Source organism: Larus michahellis, chromosome 3, assembly GCF_964199755.1.
Source record: "Larus michahellis chromosome 3, bLarMic1.1, whole genome shotgun sequence".
Lineage (NCBI taxonomy): Eukaryota > Metazoa > Chordata > Aves > Charadriiformes > Laridae > Larus > Larus michahellis.
The window spans coordinates 25,677,160-25,698,668 of NC_133898.1; the positions used below are offsets into that span (position 1 = coordinate 25,677,160).

At 45.0% G+C, this 21,509-nt stretch overlaps 1 long non-coding RNA gene across 5 annotated transcripts in view; it reads right to left on the minus strand.

Annotated features, from left to right (window-relative positions):
* Positions 1–1,290: 1,290 nt before the first annotated feature.
* The window catches only part of LOC141740474 (uncharacterized), a 73,903-nt gene continuing 53,684 nt past the window's right edge, over positions 1,291–21,509 (minus strand). For all 5 annotated transcript variants that reach the window (XR_012586056.1, XR_012586053.1, XR_012586054.1 and 2 more), the window contains 3 exons: positions 18,583–18,752; positions 3,564–3,672; positions 1,291–1,976 (listed from right to left, as the gene is read on the minus strand). This is a non-coding gene — a long non-coding RNA (uncharacterized LOC141740474). The remainder of the gene's footprint in view (positions 1,977–3,563; positions 3,673–18,582; positions 18,753–21,509) is intronic.

Sequence of the window (21,509 nt, forward strand, 5' to 3'; positions counted from 1 at the left end):
CAGCCAGCAATGGCTGTGTCACGACTCTGTGGCAAGTTCCTTAATTGAATCTGAAATCCCGACCCCTCTCAGGAGGCAGTGGGAGCCTTGCAGTCATCTTACTCACGCACAGCAGAAGCTCCCTATGGCAACATTATTTTTATCTGGGTTTCTTAAGGCTATAGGGGCTGGCTTCTCACCATGCTCTGCGTGGATGTACGGGTGTGTGGGCACACGCCTGCGGCAACACATGCTTTTAAACCCATTGAGCGGCTGCAGTCAAACTGGACTGATGTTCCCACCTCATGGAGACAGGGAACCAAGGCAACCATGGTTGACTCCCATGATGACAATGGGATGCGCTCCACCATCTGTAGACATCAGAGAATATACATCTGCAAGAACAACCAAAGGAAAATACCCTCCGCTGCTCCCTCCGGTTGTGAGCGTCCAGTTAATTAATACTCATTAATACTGCTCTTTTTTTTCTTACAGCACAGCTTCCAGGCATCAGCCAAAATTGATGCTTCCTTGCCTAAGAGATACACACCAGAAAACATCAAGTCTAAGCAGAAAGAAGAGGTACAAGCAGTAAGCACATGTTCTGGAGAAACCAGGACCATCCGTATTATGTGATCCCAGTGTTAACCAGCCAGACCTCACACGACTGAAACACTTCAAATGGTCTCAGGAGCGATTTTTAATTCACCAGAAACACACTTTCGAAGCATTTATTGAATCTAGGTTGAGGCGGCCTGCTTAGTTTAGTTTCAGAAAAAATAGTGAATAAAATAAAGTTGATTTTAAAATCTATTTTACTCAGAAAAAATACCACCTCTGTTTAAATGTTACTTCAGATTTTCCTGGGAAAAAAAGTGTAGTTAAAAATTTAAATATAACTAAGATTATATACATATATAAAAAATATATAAATTATTTATTATTTTATTTTATATTTATTTTGCATCTATTATTTTAATGATATTATTTATTTATTATTATTTACGTAATATATATTACCTATTTAATACTAATAATTTTTTATATGTATATATATGTATGTAAAAATAAATAATTAAACAAATACCCTGTGATTTTTGGCCAGGGAACTTTTGGTTCATAACATTTTTAAACTGGAGGTAATATACAAGGAGCACCTTTGCACTGACTTTTTTCCATCCAGCAAGTGAACCAAACCCCCGACTTTTCACAGCGAGGCAGTGGGAAGTCCCAGATCAGGTCTGGGCATCGCGGCACTAAGGCTCTGAGCTTACCCATGAAGATGCCCTCTCCATCCACCACCATCTCCATCTCTTCTGTGCATGCCGACAAGAAGAAGTGATAGCGCTATTTCTGGTTTTTAACAAGATTTGGAAAGCTTTCAAGTGCCTGACTAAGTGGTTGGAAACAAGGAAGCAGAAGGATGTTTTGGCATCCTGCGATGTGTGCATGAAGAGCATAGACACAAACACATTGAGCACACATACTGTAAAACAAGATTACAAGGAGAGTACGAACTAATAAAAAGCCTATTAAAACATCATGGACACTATCGCTGCTCGCGTGCATGCCTACGTATTAAAATAACAAATATTTCACGTGAACATGCAGTTTGAACATGACTGATCGCAGATATAACTTTCAGCAACCTTTAAATACATAATGCCATCCTGTAATTAATGTAGCCTATCCTGAAATTTGAGGGATTTATTGAAACTGGCAGAAACATTTGCAAATAACTTGGGGAAGTTCATGACATAGCTTCTATCTCAAGGGATTTCATTCATTTTTTCCATTTTTTTTCCAGCTACCATCAATAAATTCATTCAGAGCCCTTACCACACGACGACAAATGCCGTTGGAAATCCTTGGTAGAAAGCCTGAAGAAAGTACCAACGTGGAGAAAGAAAGAGCCTCGTTGTGTTTTTATTTGTTTTGTTCTCTTTCACTTCCAGTGAAATATATATAACCACGACTGAGGGGATTGCTTTTGAGGTCTGCAGTGAGGAAAAAAAAAAAAAAAAAGGCAAAAGCAGGCCATAGGCAAAGCAAGCTGTAAAAGGATTTTGCCCAAATTCTTCAGGAAAAACTATGGCCAACCCGTTAGCTCCTGCCCAAGCAGGAGGTAGGCGGTCAGCACTGAAATGTTACGTATCGGTACAGACCAGGCACCCACGTGTGGCGAGGTTACACCTTTTAGAAGGAAAACTGATACAGCTGGGGGAAAAAAAGTGTTTCAACACAGCCCTTTCCTGGAGGAATGAAGGTGTCAACACCCTCAGCTTGGGAAAGGTGCTGGTTTGTTGGGTGGACGAGGAAGAAGAGAACAAATCCCAGCATTGTGGTGCGTGTTCCTCACATTCTACACAATCAGTACAATTATGAAACCTGGCCGTGACCCTACAGATACACATTTCAAATTTGTGCACTAACGAGGACAAGAAATCTTGCTAGGAGACGGTTTCCACACCCGAGGTCTGCACGGTGCCACCACACGGTCCCAGCACCCGGAGTATCAGATGGCAGGTTATTCTGCTGTTACCGCGCTGCATCTAAGTAGGTTAGTGGAGCGGACTGGCACACCTTCCCCTTCGCTTCATCTTCACGTTCCTGACTGGTTTCTCTGAACAGTGTAAAGCGTTTCTTGCATGGGACTGCTTTATCATCAGGAGGTAGTTGTGCCTTTGAGTGCATATATTTGTACTCGCTTACATACAAAGGATTAAAGACGGTAAGACAAAAGAATAGCATTTATTTTAGAAAATTGTTCAATTGGGTTTTTTAAATCTTTTTTTTCTGTCTTTCTTTCTAGGGCCTAAATTTGAGCTACTCATCTCATCTGACAAGCCATCAGCCATTTGTACAAAAAGAGGCCAAAAATACCTGGAAAAATACCCCAAAATGTGCTTCTGAGCTACTTGTTTCATTGACTTGGATGCCTTGGCTACGTTTCAAACAGCAAGCAGAGCCAGGCTGGGGTACAAACGGCCACACATAAAACCCCGCTTCTGGATGCTGCCTTCACGGTGAAGCAGGGTGCTGGGGGTGGAAAATGAATCTACCATCCGAGGTGCCTACAGAGGACCAATGGTGAGTGGGATCCACCACATCAGTGTCCTCCCTACTTATCGCTTTTACATGAAAACTGTGGGGTTTTCTGGTAAGGGCATGGATAACACTGATGCTGCTGCAAGGAAAAGAAAAACCCCAACCAGCTGGACAAAACTGGCAACCAGCATTTCTGATGCGGGAAAGCCCAACATCTTGCCCGTTGTGGAGTGGAGCTTCCCCCCTCCAGCCCAGCTTTCCTCCAGCCTCAGTCCACGCACTCGGAGAGCCACATCGGGGCCCCAAAACCCCCCAGGAGCAGCGCAAGGAGCTTGTCGTGCTGCTGACAGAGGACCAAAGTTGTCAGCTGCGAGGATGAAGAATTTGAGGTTGGCTGTTGGAGCGCTCTGAGCTCAGGAGGGGTTTGGAGGAATGCAAGCTGGGGTTACATAAAACACTGACTCATGCTGAGAAATCACGAGTTTTGAAAGATTCAGCTGAGGAACGAGCAAAACCTCAAGCTGCAAGTCACTTACAAGTCAAGAGGAACTGGGGGATGCTGGAGACCTCTGAAAATTAGGCCTTGGCGCGGGGTTTTTTGAAGTCCTGCCACTGCTCCCAGGAGGAACCGAGAGCCGTGTTCATCTGTCAGGGGGAAAAAATATGGCCCTTCGTTATTTCAAGGAGAGTCGGTGTGCACATGTTGGCTTTACCCGTTGGAAAGAACAGCCTAAGATGGAGTAAATAGAAGTTAAATTCTTTTTTCCTGTTTTTTTTTGTGCTACTGTGTGCAATATTGAAAAGTACGTCATGCAGAATATTTACTTTTTGTTAGGATATCTGAGCGTGCAAATGTTTGTGGTTTCGTTTACCAGGCAAAACCGGTTGTGGATTTTGGCAGTCTGAGCTGGTCTACGGTTTCTGTGAATGCCTGGATGCGGTTCTTCCCGGGGATTTATAGGTTACTCCAATCATGTCCCATTTTACAGGTAATCTGTGTGCCACAAAGATGGTGTGTGAGGGGTGTGCAAAAGAAATACAAGACCGAGGACTTCCCGCCATGCGTTAGAAGCACTGACCAAAACCATTCACACTTTGATATTTAAATCAGACTTTAAAAAAGCCATGCTCGGAGACATATGCAAGTAGTTGATTTTTGGATCCCTTACAATTTTCTCTCTCTCTTCTTATTTACAGTAGGTACTCAGCCTCTCACACACACACAACATCAGTTAAATTATTCAAGTGCTTAAATAAAGATATGGTTCCCTGCCTGCGTTTGTCCAAATTTGAAAAAAGTGTTGCCTGCTTTTAAGTTTTCTTTCTCTTTTCCCTGAATCACAGTCTCTCTCTCTCTCTCCCCCCCAAACACACTGATGGAAAAATGAAGATGTACAGATGGGCTGTTCGTTTTCCACCAGGTTGCTGGGTAAATATGGCATCAGGAAAAGAAGAGTGTTAGAAACACAGATGTACGCAAGGCATCCCAACCATCGCGTTTGGGCTGCCTCTGCATCACTCAAGTATGCATCATCCAGCCCAAGCAGAGCCGTACGAGGCCAGAGGGAAACGTAGCTAATGGAGAACAAACTATTGGTAAATCGCATGCCTTTCAACCTTGCACAACGGGATAAAATAAATATGGATTAGTGTCGGGGTCAAAGTTTTTATTATGTGAAGTACTAGATGTGCAAGTGCCTGAGTTTCTGATGTTGAAGAAAAAAAAGTACTAACCGTATGTTTATACACACACATACAGATGCATATATATGTATACACACACACACACTATTTCTATATCTAAAAATATATTTATTTGGGGGTTTTTTTTGCTTTGCAAAAGCTCCCTTCAACATGGTCCCAGCTAATTTCTCAGCCTCTGCATTGCAATCGCTAACAATTTAATCACCTTATAAACTTCTGCGGTGACTAACGCCGCATCTATGCTTTTGGCACAGCACGGGCAGAAGTTGTTTTAGCAACAGCAGTATGTAAAGCAGACGCACTATTTGTGAGGCTCAGAGCCCTTAAAAATCATTCCTTTCTCTCTGGGCTATCAACATTCCTGAGCGCTCACGATGCAGCTGCCGAGCTGCTGGACAGCCCACATATGGCCGTGCAATGAACAATAGCGACTCGCTGTTGTTCTTGTTATATGCATCACCATATGTGTTTATTAGAAACAGCAAAAAACGATGACAGGCTTCTTCAGCTATCCCCGCTGCTTGGGGAAAAGAAAAGCGAGGGAGTAAGCAGGACAAAATCAGAGGGTTCTCCCCAGCTTTTTGGGGGAGCTGGGTGGTGGGGCGATGCGATCTCACTCTTTAGGGGCTGTTTATTTATTGGTAATATTGCCAAATTAATACTGCTTCTATAAATGCACACCGAGCCTGAGTCCCCTCTCATTCCCTTTCATTAGAGAATTGCTGGAAACCTGGAATAACTGAATCCTGAAGGTGTTGGCATCCAAAATTCTGTTCCACCAGCGCCCACCTGTGTGCAGCCTGCCCTGAGGAATGCAGGAGAATCACAGAATGGTTTAGGTTGGAAGGGACCTTAAAGATCATCCAGTTCCAACCTCCCTGCCACAGGCAGGGACATGTCCCACTAGACCAGGTTGCTCAAGGCCCCATCCAGCCTGGTCTTAAACACCTCCATCCACAACTTTTCTGGGCAATCTGTTCCTCACCACCCTCATAATGAAAAATTTCTTCCTGACATCTAATCTAAATCTACCTTCTTCCAGTTTGAAGTCATTACCCCTTGTCCTATCACTACAAAAACCTCCCAATATTTCAAGGAGCCTTGGATCAGGACCACACTTGGCGTGTACTTCCCTCATGAGCACAACCAGCCAGCGTGGGCTTGCCTTCAGCATTGGGCTGCCTTGAAACTTCCAAATTGCAGAAAATGGGGCTGGCGACTCAGTGTTTTTTTAGATGGAGGTGTTGTGGTGGCCATTGGGAGCCCAAAAGAAACACAGAAATGGTTTAAGGCTGTTTTGTCATCAATGTAAAGACAAGGGAGAAATGAGTCCTGGGGAAGGGGAAGAGGAAGGGGTGTTTAAAGCAAAAACAGGAGATGAACTAAGACAGTCGAACTGAACATCTGAATCTACATGTGCTCCAAATTCTGTATCATTTCCCTCCGCTTCCAGGATTTGCTGTATTTTACAGCAAGAACAAGGAAAAATGAACTTTGGGAGCAAAACCAGCAGAGTCAGAAATACGATGTATCTAAACATGTAATAAAATGGAATTTTGATATCCTTGAGTGCTATAGGCTGTCTTCAGACACATGGAAATCAATGTGAGTGAGTATTTATATCCAAAGGCAGACGCGAGCCTCTGCACACACGATCCATATTTTTTCATGTTCAAATCATGATTTTTCTTGATAACAAATAGAGTTTCCACGTTTCTGTCTTTTTGTGACCAAAATAACAAACCTTAGCCACTGTAAAAAAAAAAAAAAAAAAACCCACAACCAAAATCAGTTTTAAAAATGAGTTTGCAATGTTGAGTTGTATCGGTTTTACTGCGACCTTCCAACTGTGGTAAGAATGCCATTTCCACTCTTACTTCACTTCTTTTTTACTTCCTACCCATAAAAGTAAACAATTCAAGACGATGTTTTACATCCTTGAAAAGTTCCCAAAACAGGATTTTCCACTGAGGCTGCAACTCCCTTGGCTTGCTTTTTCTTTTCTTTCTATGATGCTGAATTCTGTTATCTTTAATTATATTGCTAACAGAATAGATTGTGTAGCTACTTAAAAAAGCAAGCAAGTGCTTTTAGGACACGACCATTACCCCAGCAAAGTTCCTGCCTTGGGGAATGGAATGGAATAACCCCATCTGCACGTAAACCACTTTTTTCAGGCTATTGTTTCCTCCCCACAAAAATGTCTTTTTTTTTTTTTTTTTTTTTTTTTAAATGAGCCCATCTACAACTTCTCCACTTATCAGACTTATCAGCTTGGAAATGTTGCTGTATTGGTTTCACACAGTTTGATAACTTTGTCTTGAATGGATCTTTGTCTTGGCTTATTTTGTCAGTTGTTGTTGTTTTTCAACAACCCCTTTAATTCTGCTTCCTTTCAGTTATTGTCTCCTGAAATATCAACACATGGGTTAAAAATAAGTTGTTTACACCTTTTGAAGAGCAACAGTGGGTCAGGCAACTTATTGTGCTACTTATTTATTATCAGTAATCCCCATCCCGCACCCACAAAAGACAAGCAGGGCTTTGCCATTGAGTGAAATAAAAGCAGGATGAGACCATATGGTTCTTGTTAAACGAGCCTCATCTTCCTATTGTTAATGCTTATCTCCAAAATAAAGTATTTCTGCAGAAAGCATATTCCCATAGCATGTTCTCTTTCCAGTGACCAGCTGGTTGCCAGTTTGTTATTTGCACTGCAGTAGACCACTTTCATCTATTTCTATTCCAGTCCAAGAACACCATTTGTACATTGTCCAACTTGGAAATGTTAATCTGACACCATTGGTCACGGGCCTTTTAACTTCAAGTGGCAAACTTCCAGCTAGCTGCCAGTTGAGTATTTACACTGGAATCTTTCTTAGCCCAGAAATAAACTATTTGTTCACCATAAACATCAGCAACACGCCAATAATTTCTGCAACACACATGTAGGAAGGTACAGCCCACCGCACTTTGCTGTTGGCTTCTCAATAACCTCCTAAGTAGCTCCTTGGGGAGATGCTGCTTGTCTTGAGCCAAGATAAATGCATCTATTTCCCCTTCCGTGCGCGTACATAACTTTTATTTACATTCATGGGAGTTACACATGCATATTGAAAGGCAAGAAGAGGGACCAAAGTTAGGGTGGTTGGGCAGGAGTCTGGCAGCTTCTCCCAAGACCCAGGACTGCCCGTAAGGGCCAAAACACCAGGAAAACCCTAATGCAAAAAGCTCCAGATCCTCTGGCATCATCCACAGCTCCCTGTGCATGGCCACGAGCGCTGCGCTCGGGATGCCCGCTGGGAAAGAGGCACGCTGGATGTACTTGAATGCAGCTTTTCAGAAAGCAGAGTGGCGCGAGTCCTGCGGGATTTTGCTTAGGAGATTGCTATTACTTCCAGCAATACGATTTATGCTTCCTGAAAGAATATTATACTTTGGGCTCTCTTCAGTGAAATAAAAGACCAAGGGGGGAAAAGAAAAAAAAAAAGGTTATGCTAGGTTCTGTGATTTAACTTAAGGAATGTTATGCAGTGGCAAGGGTGTGTTTCATGTACTTTGTTCGACTCTGTTAAAATAAAACATTTCCTTTTTACATATTCCTGCGGTGACCTGCGGATGGGAGAGGCCAAAGACTTTAGTGAGTTCAAAATGTAAACTTCAGGAATGGAACCCCCCACCTCTTCTAATGAAAAAAGAATAATAACAATGATGCCCTGATCTCCCGTTCACTTTTCCTATTCAGTCAGCTAATTTACCTGTTGCCTTTTGCGTTACCTTAGTTGCTTCAAGTAAAAAAATAAAAAAAAAATCAGGTTAGAGGACAACTGACCCTACAGAAGTACTTCAGCAAAATCTCAGAGAGCCATTTGGGATGTACAGATGATCTTATTATTTATGGACTCCTTACCACCTACCTGTGCATTTAGTTCAGCATCTCCATCCACCTCACAACCACCAGGAAAATGCCAGTCAAAATGCAAATACTGGCCAGCATGAAAAGCTGGATGCTGCAAATGCGCATGATATGAGCTAAGAGGAGGTGCGCGTCTCATCCCATCCCACATCCCACTGGCACTTGATGAATGCCCCAACCAAACCAGGATGCTGCCCAGGCACGAACTGTGGGGAACGGCAGCTCGTAGCCCCCCCTTTTCCTACGGACAGCAATTCTTGAGCAAAGCCCAGCCACCTAATCTGCAGGGCTGGCTTTCCACTGGAAGAAAGCAGCGTTTGCATCACCACTGAGCGAGCACCTGAGTTTTGGTGGCCCTTGCTGACCTGTCTGGGCAATGAAGTGCCCAAACAGTGGCTGCACACATTCCCTCCAAGCCTCCCGGACCCTCCTCCAGAATCCAACTCGTAACAGGGAATATTTTCAGCATTAGGGACATGATTTACAATGTGATTCGGGATCTTAAAGGCTCAAACCCTTTAAAAAATTCCCCGTTCCTTGTAGAAGAAGTCATGTAAAAAAAGTGCGTTTCCTATCCACCTACAGCGACTGACAGAAGGATGGTAAGAGACACTCGCTGGTGCTAGGTACTCCAGTACCTTGGGCAAAAAGCACCTGGACGGTGAAACCAAGGACTTCTCTTTCCAGTGCTGCTCCTCACTTGCTCCTGCAGTCGATGGGATTTCTATACAAGACGTATCAATTTTAATTCTGGCCTTTGCTAACTTCCCACTGCTTGATTTTTTTGCACCCTCAGCATTCCTTCAATTTGGGAGTATGAAATACATACAAACATGTAACCATCTACCCCGCACCAAAATTTTGATAAACATACATTTTTCTTACCTCACCTAAGGCTCCTCTTGCAATCGAATGAAGGCAAACAAAATATTTTGACGTCTCAAAATACATTTTCTTTTCCAGGAGGGCAAATAAATAGACCTGACATAAAATAATGTCATAACAATCAGCAACTACAACTCGATTCTCGCTGCTGTAACTTGAAACTTGTAGGAGAATGTTAAAGCAACCCAAGTCTGAATTCCTGGCCACTAAAAAAGCATCCCCTCCTTTTGCATTGGGTTTTTCTGTATGGCCCATCCTATTTGGGACAACCTCTGAGATAGGTAAAACAGTGAAGTATTTTCCCCAAAATGCTTAAGGAAATTTGACCATTGGAAATTGGCCTCGTTGACTACAGTCAAGTAATTAGAAACTAGAGCAGGCAGAATTGCAGACCAAGGAAGGGGGTTTGGACTCCAAGGGAAGACAAAAATCAAGCCCCTTTCGGAAGAAATGCGGTTACCAGGGGAAAACTGGGAGTCTGCAAAAGCGTAACGGGCCTGAGAAGAGTGATGGGGAGACTGGGGAGGAACTGCCAGAGAAAAAAGTTGAGCAGTTGAAGAAAGACTCAGAGAACTTAAAAAGAGATGCCTGGGGCTAATCTTTCTGCTGGTTTATTTTTTCCCCCTGTTTGTTTATTTGCTACAAGTCAGATTTTGCAGCAATTAGTAAAATATCATGCAAATATTCCCTGTGTGACTGCACATGAATAACTTTAATTTTGCTAAACATTTGTCTCATCGTTCCGAAATACATCTGCTGTTTGCATTAAGATAATCTGCTAAAATATTGGGAAGTAAATTACAGTTTTTATAAGATATTTATGAAACAACTTCTTATTTGTATATTAAATATCTCTGACTATCACAGCCTGTTTTTTTGGCTGACGTCTGCTTTCCCCAGGAGCATCCGTGCCCTGTTTCAATTACAGACTGGGCTGAGTACCATCTTGTGGAAAAGCTCCAACTGGCTGGGAATGGCTCAGCGTACGCTCCTAACAGGCTGAGGGAATAATACAGATTTGCCAGCAGCCTATGTCAGAAAAAAAGAACAAAACCAAAAACCAACATCAAAAGAAAATACGAAGTTGCGTATGTGCATAAATCGCGTGGCATTTGCAGAAATTCTGGCACAACACGGCAGGAGCCTGTGCTGCTCTGCTCGGATGGGGTGCTGCAATAAATGCCCTTATGGAGAGACAATGGTAAAGCTTGGGGGCTGCTCCCAGCCCCTGCTTGGTGACCACACATCAGTAAGTAAATTTAAAAGCATTTTTCACTCTTTATTTCATCCTTCCAGGGTTGTCCCATTCTCTTTGCATGCAGAGAAGTCCTAAGGGATTGGGGAAAGATGCGTTGGTTAGCATTGCTGCAGCCCAGATGAGCTCGTATGGAGCCCTGTTTTCATCTTTTCGAAGTAGATGTGGAAAATCAGGTCATTTGTCACCTTCCAGCGCTGGGGCAGGACCGGTAACGATAACCCAAAGGGCTGTACCCTGTCGGAAGGAGGTGGGGTGAGTGAGGGAGGTGGAGGATGGAAAGCAAACAGATCTAGGTGCTGGAGGATCTGGAGGACGTTGCTGTACAGTGGGGGACATATCTGCACTAGCTTCAAGCATGGGTAGATAGAGCGCAGGGTTGGCAATGAAACCCTCCTGAGATGCAGGTAAGTCCTAGATCACTGCCATAGCTGGCTCTAGACAGGATCTGCGTTGCTGGCAGCACCCAAACCACTTCAATTAAGATTATCTGCACGAGCTCTAGCCACATGAGCATGGACACATCTGAAATATTAAAGGTTACGCCTGCTTCCCTCTTAAAACCCACCTGGAGTGCTCAGGAGTTGCCATGGCCCCATAGACAATGCATTGCTGGGCTGAGCAGGGTCTATGAAGCCACCAAGGAGTTTATTGACGCTCCAACCTTCTTTGACTATCTGGGCCCCGGTGTCCTATCATGGATAGGCATCGGCTACAGATTTCTTGTCCGGACACACAGCTTATCTGTTTTGGAGGGTTTTGAGGGTTCTGTTCAGACTTTGGGTGTGCAAAGCACAATTAGGTACTTCTGGTCTACCTCCCTCCGAGTGCCACTTTCATGGTTAGCATCACCTCGCTTCACATTCCCTGCAAAGTTGCTGCACCCCTAGTCCACAGGTTAAAATGGAATAATGCCCATTTTAAATGTAAATGGGGCGAAATGAGAAGAAGAGGCAAGAAGAGGGGTTTGCATTGAGATGATCTAAATTCTGCATGAAGAACTCTGGGAAAGAGAACAAGGAGACTGAAACACTTTAACACTGTTTACCATCTTAAGCCACAAATCCCTCTCCGGTTTGGTATTAACACTACCTACATGGAGGCCAGGTTAAGAAGTAAGAAAAGGGTGGTATAAAGCTGTCTGTCCCTCCTCTTGCTTGTGCAGCTTGTGCCCCATGCGGCGCCCGCAGGGCCCCCCGAATTGATTGCAACAGGGTGGGAAAGCAAGTAAGGGAGGGTGTATTTCAGCATGGATCCACCCCCCGATGCTCACACCAAAATAATAACAGCCTGGGGCTGCGCGGCCGGGTTCCGGCTGCCTCGCCGAGGTACATCGGTACCCATGCGCTGCCCGAGCCCTGCTCGTTGTCCCAGCATCACCGAGCCAAGGACGCCGGGAAGGGACCACACCGGCCATTGTGCAACCCCGCTTGGCTGCAGATTTCCTCTGCAGCGGCAGCACAATAGCGGGCCTGTTGGTAAACAGGAATTGTTTCCCCGCCACAATAGGGCTTGGGATGAAATCATTCCCCGATACCAGGCAGCCTCGACGTGCCTCCTCCACTCCCCACCCCGGTTTAGATGGCAGCGCCTTCCTGCTCCCCGTGGGCCTCCAGTTCCTCGTAAAATGACAACACAATAAAACAAAATAATAATGGAAGCCATATAAGGCTTGATGTCTTCATCGCTCCTTAGAAAAAGTGCCAAGGGAGCTTTGCCCCATTACGGGCAGCAGGTTCCCGGCATCGGCAAGGATTTTTTAAGAGGAGGAAAGGACATTTTTCAAGCTTCGTATCCATCTCGCCCATCCTCAGCTGTACACCTCCAGCAGAAAGAAACGAGTGGTTATGGGGGAGATGAATCCCCAGGTCTGGCAGATATAGATGGAGTTAAGCTCACCTTAACATCTAGGGGCTGTGTGGGAAGGCAGATGACTGCTGACAGCCCCATGGAGGAGATTTCAGCCAGGGCTGGCCTGCTCCCTGCATCCCCCTTTCCAGCGGCACCGAGGACCGTCAGGCTCTCGCAGAACATTTTGTGGTCGGGATAATTGCATTGTGTTGTCTTAAAACTGCCGAGGCGTGGCCCTAAATAAAACCAGACCCCCCGGCCAGTGGGGTCTGACGCAGGGCCCCCGTCAGCCTCCCCACCCTGCTGTCATTTCAGGCACGGGGTTATTAATGAATTTGTAATTGCACAGGGGGAAAAAAGATAAACATATGATTCGGGACAAATATATACATGTCACGAATATATATATATATACACACACACACACACACTCTCATATCTATATATATTTTTTGGTCAATGGTGTCCTAGAACCCAAGTGCACCATTTAATTATTTGTGCTGGGAGTGCCAAAGGAACCTACCATTTATTTATACAGTTAAAATCAGCTGCAGATGTGTGTGTGCTTTTTCCTTCATTTTTTTTCTTTCCTTCACTGTTGGCATTTCTGACATCTCCGGTTTTTATTTTTTCTTCCCTCTCTCATTTAATGAAGGCATCTGAAAACTGTTGGGAAACGGCCCACTGCTCCCTCCCTGGTCCTGTCCGCAGGAGCGGGCATCCCACACCGCCCTCACAGGGCTGTGCTTTCCTCCGGCTCCAAATCAAGGGCTTGACAAATTAAGACCTCAAACACCAGGAGTTGAGGGGAAAAGGAAAGTTTCCTGCTCCACACAGGCCTAGGAGAGCTCCTCTGGTGAAGGAAGCATCGCAGCTGAGACCCCACAGCTCGCTGCACCCATGGGCACACACCAGAGGAGTCGAGTACCACGGGGAAGGAGCATCATGCTTGTTCCTCAGAAGCCCAGCACAATCTTTGTCCCTTTGCCTTTTTTTTGAGCCCGTAAGACATAAGAAGTGACCTCTGCTTTTCATTTTTCGGGGCAGGGAGAGTATTGGAGCACCTCTCTGAGCTGGACTTTGGCAAAACCCAGGCTGTGCCCAGGCTGTGGCTGTGACAGCCCTGTCTGGTGGTTTGGGGTTATCCCCCCTGAAAACCAAGCATTAGCTTCCAGCACTAGGCAGGTGACACAGCTGAAGTCAGAGATGCCCATTCAATTTTCAGAAGCGTTATCTATTTTCTCATGATTTTTCTTCCCCTTGCCCCATTATTATGTTTCTTTTCTTGAGTGAAATGCAGAGGAGCGGGGCACCAGCTGCTCCGAGCAGCATGCTGACAACTGCCAGCAGAAATCAGGACAAATATTGCTCTACCCCTTTTGGCAGGAGGAGGCAATCTCTTTCTGCTTTACCTGGAAGCCAGTCATCAAGGCTTAGTAGCCCCGGGAAGCAATTTAAGGCTGCAGCCAGAAAACGCACTTCGGAATCTTTTGCCAGGGGACTGATGCTTCCTAATACCACTCTGGATGCTTAAATGATGTGATAATAAGTGTATTAGAAGCATTTAGGAGATAGGACTATTAGCAACTGATGATTCACTTTTAAACTTTCAAACTGAAGCCAATGTTCACACGTTGGCACCTTCTGGCCGTCAGGGAGCCGTCAGATGAGCGATGCCTGGGGTGCCGGCTGCACCCCGGGGGCTGCTCCTGACAGCCCCTTATCCCCCATCCAGGCAGCCTGGCCGCTCTTTTTAAGCCCAAGACCATCACTCCAAAGGCATTTCCAAGCACCACTTGCAGAAATCGTCTGGGGGAAGCCGGTCAGCACAACTCTGAGGCAAGTCTCCTTAAATTCACCCACCTACGAGGAGGACAACTTGGTTGCTCCGATTTGCTTTGCAGCAATTATCCACGATCAACTTTAAATAATCTGGTTCATCCTATATTATCTGAAAAGGTACAACATCTCTAGATATACACTTGTATATGCAACCCCTGCCAAAGGTACTTAAAGTTGTATATTTATCACATCTTGTTATGTACCTACACTATATAGATTTTTCTTTTTTTATGTCTTCTCTCATAAAAACGTACAGAAGTCTAAGCATATATGCATACGTATGTATGCATAATAGGTATAGCATGTATATTCAATAATATGCAATGTGTCTATAAATACATATATACACACACATATTAAAATATATGCATGTATGCGTATGTATGTGTATCTACCTACCTACCTACCTACCTATACAAGGGCACGTGCTGGGTGTCTAAAGACAACGGAATACCAGAACAATGTTCCAAGGCACGCGGAATCCCATGATACAGACTACAAGGCTTCACAACAGCTCCCCGGCTAGACACGCAAGCAACTCCACTTAGGCGTAACAGCATTCTCCCTCTTACACATTACGAGCTGCTTTCATTAAAATTCAACACTTCTTTTAAGGGGCTTTTCTTGCAGCCACTGCTCCCAAGGCCGGTTTCCCTCCTGCTCACAGTGAACCTCTCTGCCTGGCCGTGAACCCCTCCTGGGGCAAGGGCGGCGCAACCACACCAGATTTGGCTAGTTGGTATAAAGCACCGATTGCTGGCTTTATTGCCATGGAGCTGGCATACCAGAAGACCCAAAATATTTTAAAATTATCTCTAAAATGACTTTTTAGGCCTTATTCTCCAGCAGGCACGTTGCAAACAGCGTGCAGGTTCCCCGTGAGTTTGGAATTTATAAGGCAGCTTGTCTGACAGCTGATGACGGCCTTGCTCTGCAGACGACAGCTTCGCGCTTGGCTTTGGCACCTCCCCGGTGTGGCCGCACTGGCCAAAGGGCTCCGAGCTCTGAGCTCCGGCTGCGTGTCTTGCCGTCAGGAAAAGCAACGGAGGCTGCGGGGGAAAGGGGCCCAGACCGTGGCGCTGTGAGGCACCGCCGTGCCATTTTGAATAAAAATATTTATTCCTGACATTTCGCAAGAGGAGAAGGAAAAAAAAATTTAAAATAAAAAGAAAAAAGCAAAAGCTGGCCGTAATTCAAAGTGTCTGCAAAGTCACTGGGAATCTTCCAAAAGGCTTCAGCGAGAGCAGGATTAGCTCCCCCCATGTATACATAAAATTTGTTGTCTTTTGCATATCAAAGTGGTGAAGCCTCTGTTCTCTTCAGCTATTGCTTTTAAGTGTGCTATAAACAGAGCCTTATCTGTCCAGAAAAAACAAGGCTTTGACAAGGAAGACTAGCTCGGATGCCGAGACAAACTTGGCCACGTTCCTGCACTGAGAGCAACGCCAATAAAGATGTGGGCTGGTCTCTAGATGCCGTCGATAACGTGATTTGGATGGTTGTTCGAAAACTCTCGCTACATCCCTGTTGTTGTTTACACTAATAAACCCTTCCTCGTCCCCTCCTCTCCACCCTCACCCTGCCTCCCACGCCTGCAAGGACGCCATATCGCAGCCAGGGTGGGACGAGCTGAAGCAGCTCCATATTTCTCCCAGCCACAGTAGCAGACACTAAAGAATCTACAAAAGCAAGAAAAACTGAGTCAGCGAAAGGAAAATTTCCCAAGCGTTGGTGCTTGTAGAACTGAGAGCAGCTTCACTCAACTCCACTTCTTCAAATTCCACCTTCACCTCCCCTCTATCCTCCTCTCTGTAGACCAGATGTGACTTTACCTACTGTGTAATTTCTGTGGATTTTTCTGCAGCCCTCCTCTCTTCTGGGGATTTGCTCACTGATGCTTGTGTATCCCATCAATACATTAAATCTGCTGGAAATCTGGTCAATAATTAGGCTGATGAGACAACCTATCAAAAGGACCTGAGTGCAGCCACTGCATCATGAGCTTCTCATGACCAGCAGGAGCCGAAGTGATAAAAGCCAATGATCCCCAGCCCCCAAATTCTCTTTTCTCAGCAATTCGAGCTTATGTTACTCCAAATACGCGCAAGGAACCCCTGTGCTGCATCACAAAAAGGCACATATAGGATAGGATTGAACCAAAGAGTCAATGCTGGATGGTGGGGAGAGGCTGCAGAGGTCTCGCTGGTCCGGCCACATCCAGGCAGCATGGTGCATATCAACAGAGTGGTGAAATCAGACCAGAAGATGTTTCCCCAAAAATGGCACTCATATATTCATATCTACACGAACACACATGCACATATAAAAACCCACTGCAAAGCTAAGAAAACCCCAAGGATGCGCACGGGCTGGTCTTCATTAGCATTTGGACAGAAAAAAAACCCACTTCCTCGCCTTGTTTCTGGACACTGAAAAACATCAGCGCTTTTTTGCAACTTCTTGAAATATTTTCAGCATGTGCTGGCCCAGCTTTCCTCTGCGCCCAGGGAATTATGGAAATGCGGAAGACTGATGGAGCTGCCGGGGAGAGCGGTGGCACGGTTATGCCCAGGCCAGCAAACAGAAGAGCGTTTCCAGCATACGCTGAAAATTCAGATTCTGTCCAAGTCTTTGGAGAGCAGATGTCAATTATGAATCACATGATTACTCTGCCATATTTTTCCTGGTTATGCTCATTGACTTAGATAAGGTATCATTTTTCACCTACAAAATATGTTGCATATACAATAAATAATATGCACAGTACCATAATAAATATTCAGTATATATGGTGTGTGCATTATAGTGGTCCTGGTAGAGTTATAGCAGAGCAGTCAAGGCTGAATTGGCATTTTCATTATAAAGGCTGATAATTCAAGATCAGTAGCAAAAGACAATGAAATACCATCTGCTTGCATGCAAACAGCTTTTACAGAGGGGGTTTAAGGTCTTGATGCGAGCAGTTCTGCATAGAGGGCAAAAAAGAGAGAGCTCCCGAGACGTTGTCTCTCACCGTCAAAACTCTTCACCTGATTTTGTTCCTACTTAGATGACACAGTTGATGCTTTTCCTAAATCTCCAGCTTCTGGAGCCAGAAGATATTGTGAGCACCAGTCTTCTCACAGGAGATATAAAGGAGTATTTTCTAGACTTTCTGCCACAATAGAAAAGCTTGTGAATGCAAACTCTGCAACAACCGAAATACAGATGGGGTTAAATAGTCTTCTCTGCCACACTTGGACTTCTTGATACCGAGGAGAAGCAACACCCGCTCAGAACTTGCTGAAGGCCAGGATGGTTTGGGCTGGGGCTGGTGCTGACCCCTCCCAGTTGTTACTAAGCTCAGTAACCAGCATCAGGTCTGCATCTGCTCCCTTATAGCGGCTGGCGGGGATAGTTCAGGTGTGGCATGTTACATATTTCCAAAGATCTGGCCTCTTTGTACTGAAAATTATCGTTGTCTCTAACCACTACAGCCTCTTTCACCATCAGTGCCATTTCTGCTGTAGCTGTGGCTTATACAAAGTCTTCACAGCATTTTTTGGTAGCCTCAGGCCAACCATTTTGTCCCTGCTCAGCCTCCTCCCCATGGCTGCAGCCCATCAGGCAGAGGTTTGCACAGGAACAGCCTCACCACAGCAGGAGGCTTTTGGAGCATGGTTGGGAGGAGCTTGAAATGGGGCTGGCTGGTCCCAGGCGAGCAGCTTGGCTGGTGGGTAGGAGGAGGCGGCGTTTTCCAGCAGAGGGTGTCAAAGAACAAGCGGGAAGTCTGGTGGTAAGTGGCAAGCTCTTCCTTCAGCACAGCTGCTTGCAGAGGGCATGTCTGTTTACACCTTGAACTAATCACAGTGACAACCAGCAGTGAAAACCTGGATGTGGGGAAATCCATGGGAATTTTGCCCAGACTTTTCCCTTGAGCTGTTACACTTGTGGTTCAAACGTATTTCTTCCAGTACGTGGTACCTTGCCTTCCAACAACGAAATTCATGCAGATTTTTCAGCTCATACCCAGCAGGCATCTAAGCATCTTCACGGTCCCAGTGCAATAAAAGGAGGACAGTGATGCTGCGGAGTGTAAATACAGGTAAGTGGAAGGACCTACCTCTGATCACGCAACATCTCGCTGCCCATCCCGACGTGTCTAACAGGTGAGTTCACCCTAGATTTGTGGTCCCCAGCTTTCGCCGGCTGGCTCTGTGTTGGTGATAAGTATTATTCGCACATCATCACAGCCTCAGTTCGGCAGCTCTTCCAGCCCGTTTCCAAAAGAAGCTGTCACAGACAATAAACACCAAAGTAACCCCACTTCCAATTTAATTGTTTTCTCAAAATATCACTAGCAATTAGACTATATTAGCAACAGATTGTTTGCAGTAGCTCATTCTCTGAGTCAAAACTGGTGCCTTTCTCTTTTACAACCACACAAAACATCTGAAACTAGAAAGTACCTAGAGTGGCTTTTTTTGGAGTCAGAAACAAGTAAACAACCAACATTATTTCTACAAAAGCCAAAGTGTCTGGAAAACGCAGGAGAAAAATATGGGACAGCTGGAATTTTTTTTAATGTTCACAAATTTATTGTGGAAGTTTTAAGAAAATACAGTGACAGCATTGCCTGCAGTACAGAAGGGACTGGCAGTCAATAAATAAAACTAAAGGACTGTGCAATAAATAAATACAAGACTAATATAATATGTTTGTAGCGGGTTGATCAGTTTTAAATCCTCCGCCTAAGGCTGAATTTTACAATAAACAAACCACGCCTGTATGCTTCCCTCCCTCCGTGCTCCGTGAGCCCATTTATTTATGGTTGGGCTCACCTTCTTCCCCACATATGCACTTTTTGCCCATCTCCGTTTTCCTCTGTTTTTAAAAAAAAGATAAAAAATTCTAAATCCAAGCAAAACTGAACACTGCCCAGAGGTAAGGTACACCTACTCTCTTACTGAAGTGACATCTAGGCTCTGCCACGATGTGCTGGGTCGGTGGAGCATCCCCATGTGCACACTCGCAGTGACGGCAGCCAGCCCCTATATTTCATATATGTGCCCTTGACTGAAGTAAACTGTGCTGTAAGCTTGTCAAAATGTGTCCCCCGGTGTCCCCGGGGATTTTTTCCGAGGCCGGCTTAGCCAAGTGACCGCACATCTTTTTATTACCTTTGGTGGAAAACATTAGCCTTTCTTTTAAGCGGCGCTGCATGGCCGAGAGGGCCCCAGACAAGCGTCTGCAAAACCATCTCTGGCTCAGCGGCTGTGATCACGGGCTAGGTAATTTGTTTGATTAGAGCATCCGTCTAAGACAAAGAAAGTGTAGTGAAGTGAGTCGGGCTCTGGTCTCATTTACAGGTCTGGAGATGCATGGAGAAGCTATTACAAGTGACCTGTGACCTGGCCCACCCTCAGGTGAAACGGCTTTGCCCAGTCGCCTCCTGTTAGCCTCAGCCAAATGATAGGCTTCGGGGAGCCCGGGACGCGGAGACGGTTCATCACACAGACAATATCACACCCACGGGCCCAGCCCCGAGCTATGCAGATGCAAAAAGCAGATGAATTTAAAAAAAAAATAAAAATAAAAATAAAAAAATAATGGGTTTTCAAACTTATTATGGTGATAGTGTTACTTACAACAAATCTGTCTGCAGTTTTGGGGCTGCAGAGATAAAAGCCCTCAGGAAAAATGTCAGTGGCTTGAGTTTATTTATATGTAAGGTAACCATGAAAAATGTCGGCGTACCACTAATTGTAGGGCATATTTATTCTGCACAAGTTGTTTTCCACATTAGCACAGTTGTTAAAATGCAGTTTTGCCTCGGGAATATTATAACTTTATCTTCTGTAATTATAAATGTGGATGTTGCCGGGGTACTATATACATTGAAGAAGAAACGTAAGAAATGGGCATGCAAGGAGGAAAACAAACATAATTAAAAATGTAATGTAGTAATTATATGAAACATACTCGGGAAGTGGAGACCCACGGATAAGCCAGTAAAGCAGCTAGGGTGTGTTAGAGCCGGGTTTTACATTTGTACGCCTTCTCACTTCAAATTTCTCCCCTGGTTTTTCGTTCAAACCAACTAACAAGGACCAGTTGGCAAGGCGAGTGCTTGTGTGCAGCAGCACGGCATTCTGCGCCGGGCAGTCGTTACGGCAGAAGCGCAATTGTACTCAGAGAAACTAAACCCAGAAGCCTGGAATGCAACGGCACATTGTCGCTATCATCCAGCAAACGTTTAATGAACGACAGTAAAAGAGCGTCTTCTGACATGGTAGGGAATATCTTAACTAAATATCTTGTATTATGCAAAATACCTAATGTCATTGACGCAATCATAACTCCGTATGCTGAAGCAGAGGACACCAAGGGTCACTGACCTGCTGTACGTTGCAGGTAACACACAAGGTGCACAGACACCCATTTCCTTGAGAAACACCTGGCAAATGAAATCTGAAATTTTCTTCCCAGTGCTAAGAGGCAGAATTCAGACATGGTTTGCTCGTCTGGAGTAAACAAGGCGAGAACTATGTTCAGGATTGGTACGAGCAACCTCAGCCCAGCTCATCTGGGAGTCAAGGTTTTCAGAAGAAGGGAATGGCGGCGAGCAGGACTGCAGCAGTGGCCGCAGCCAGCGATCGCGTCCACCTTTCCCTTCGGATCAGGCGCACCCCAGGCACACTGGATAAACAACACAGAACCAACGGCTGCACACACACACATATTTATAAAATGGGAGCAGGGATCTGTTACTTTCCCAGGGGAGGGACCATTTAATGGCAGATGTACCATTTCAAGGTTTTCAGATTTTCTTCGTTTCATTGATTCTTTACTTTTATACCAAACCGTGGACTGAGTTTAGAAGAAAGACGGCACCAAATTTCCACTAGCATCTTCGCAGGTGCCAAGCAGAAATGCATTTATTATACCCCTACTACTCACCTATGCTTATTAGCTCCGTAACACAGGCATTATTAGAAACCAGTCAGGTATAAACAAGCCCGAGAAGTTCAGTACAGTCTGGAGGCTTGT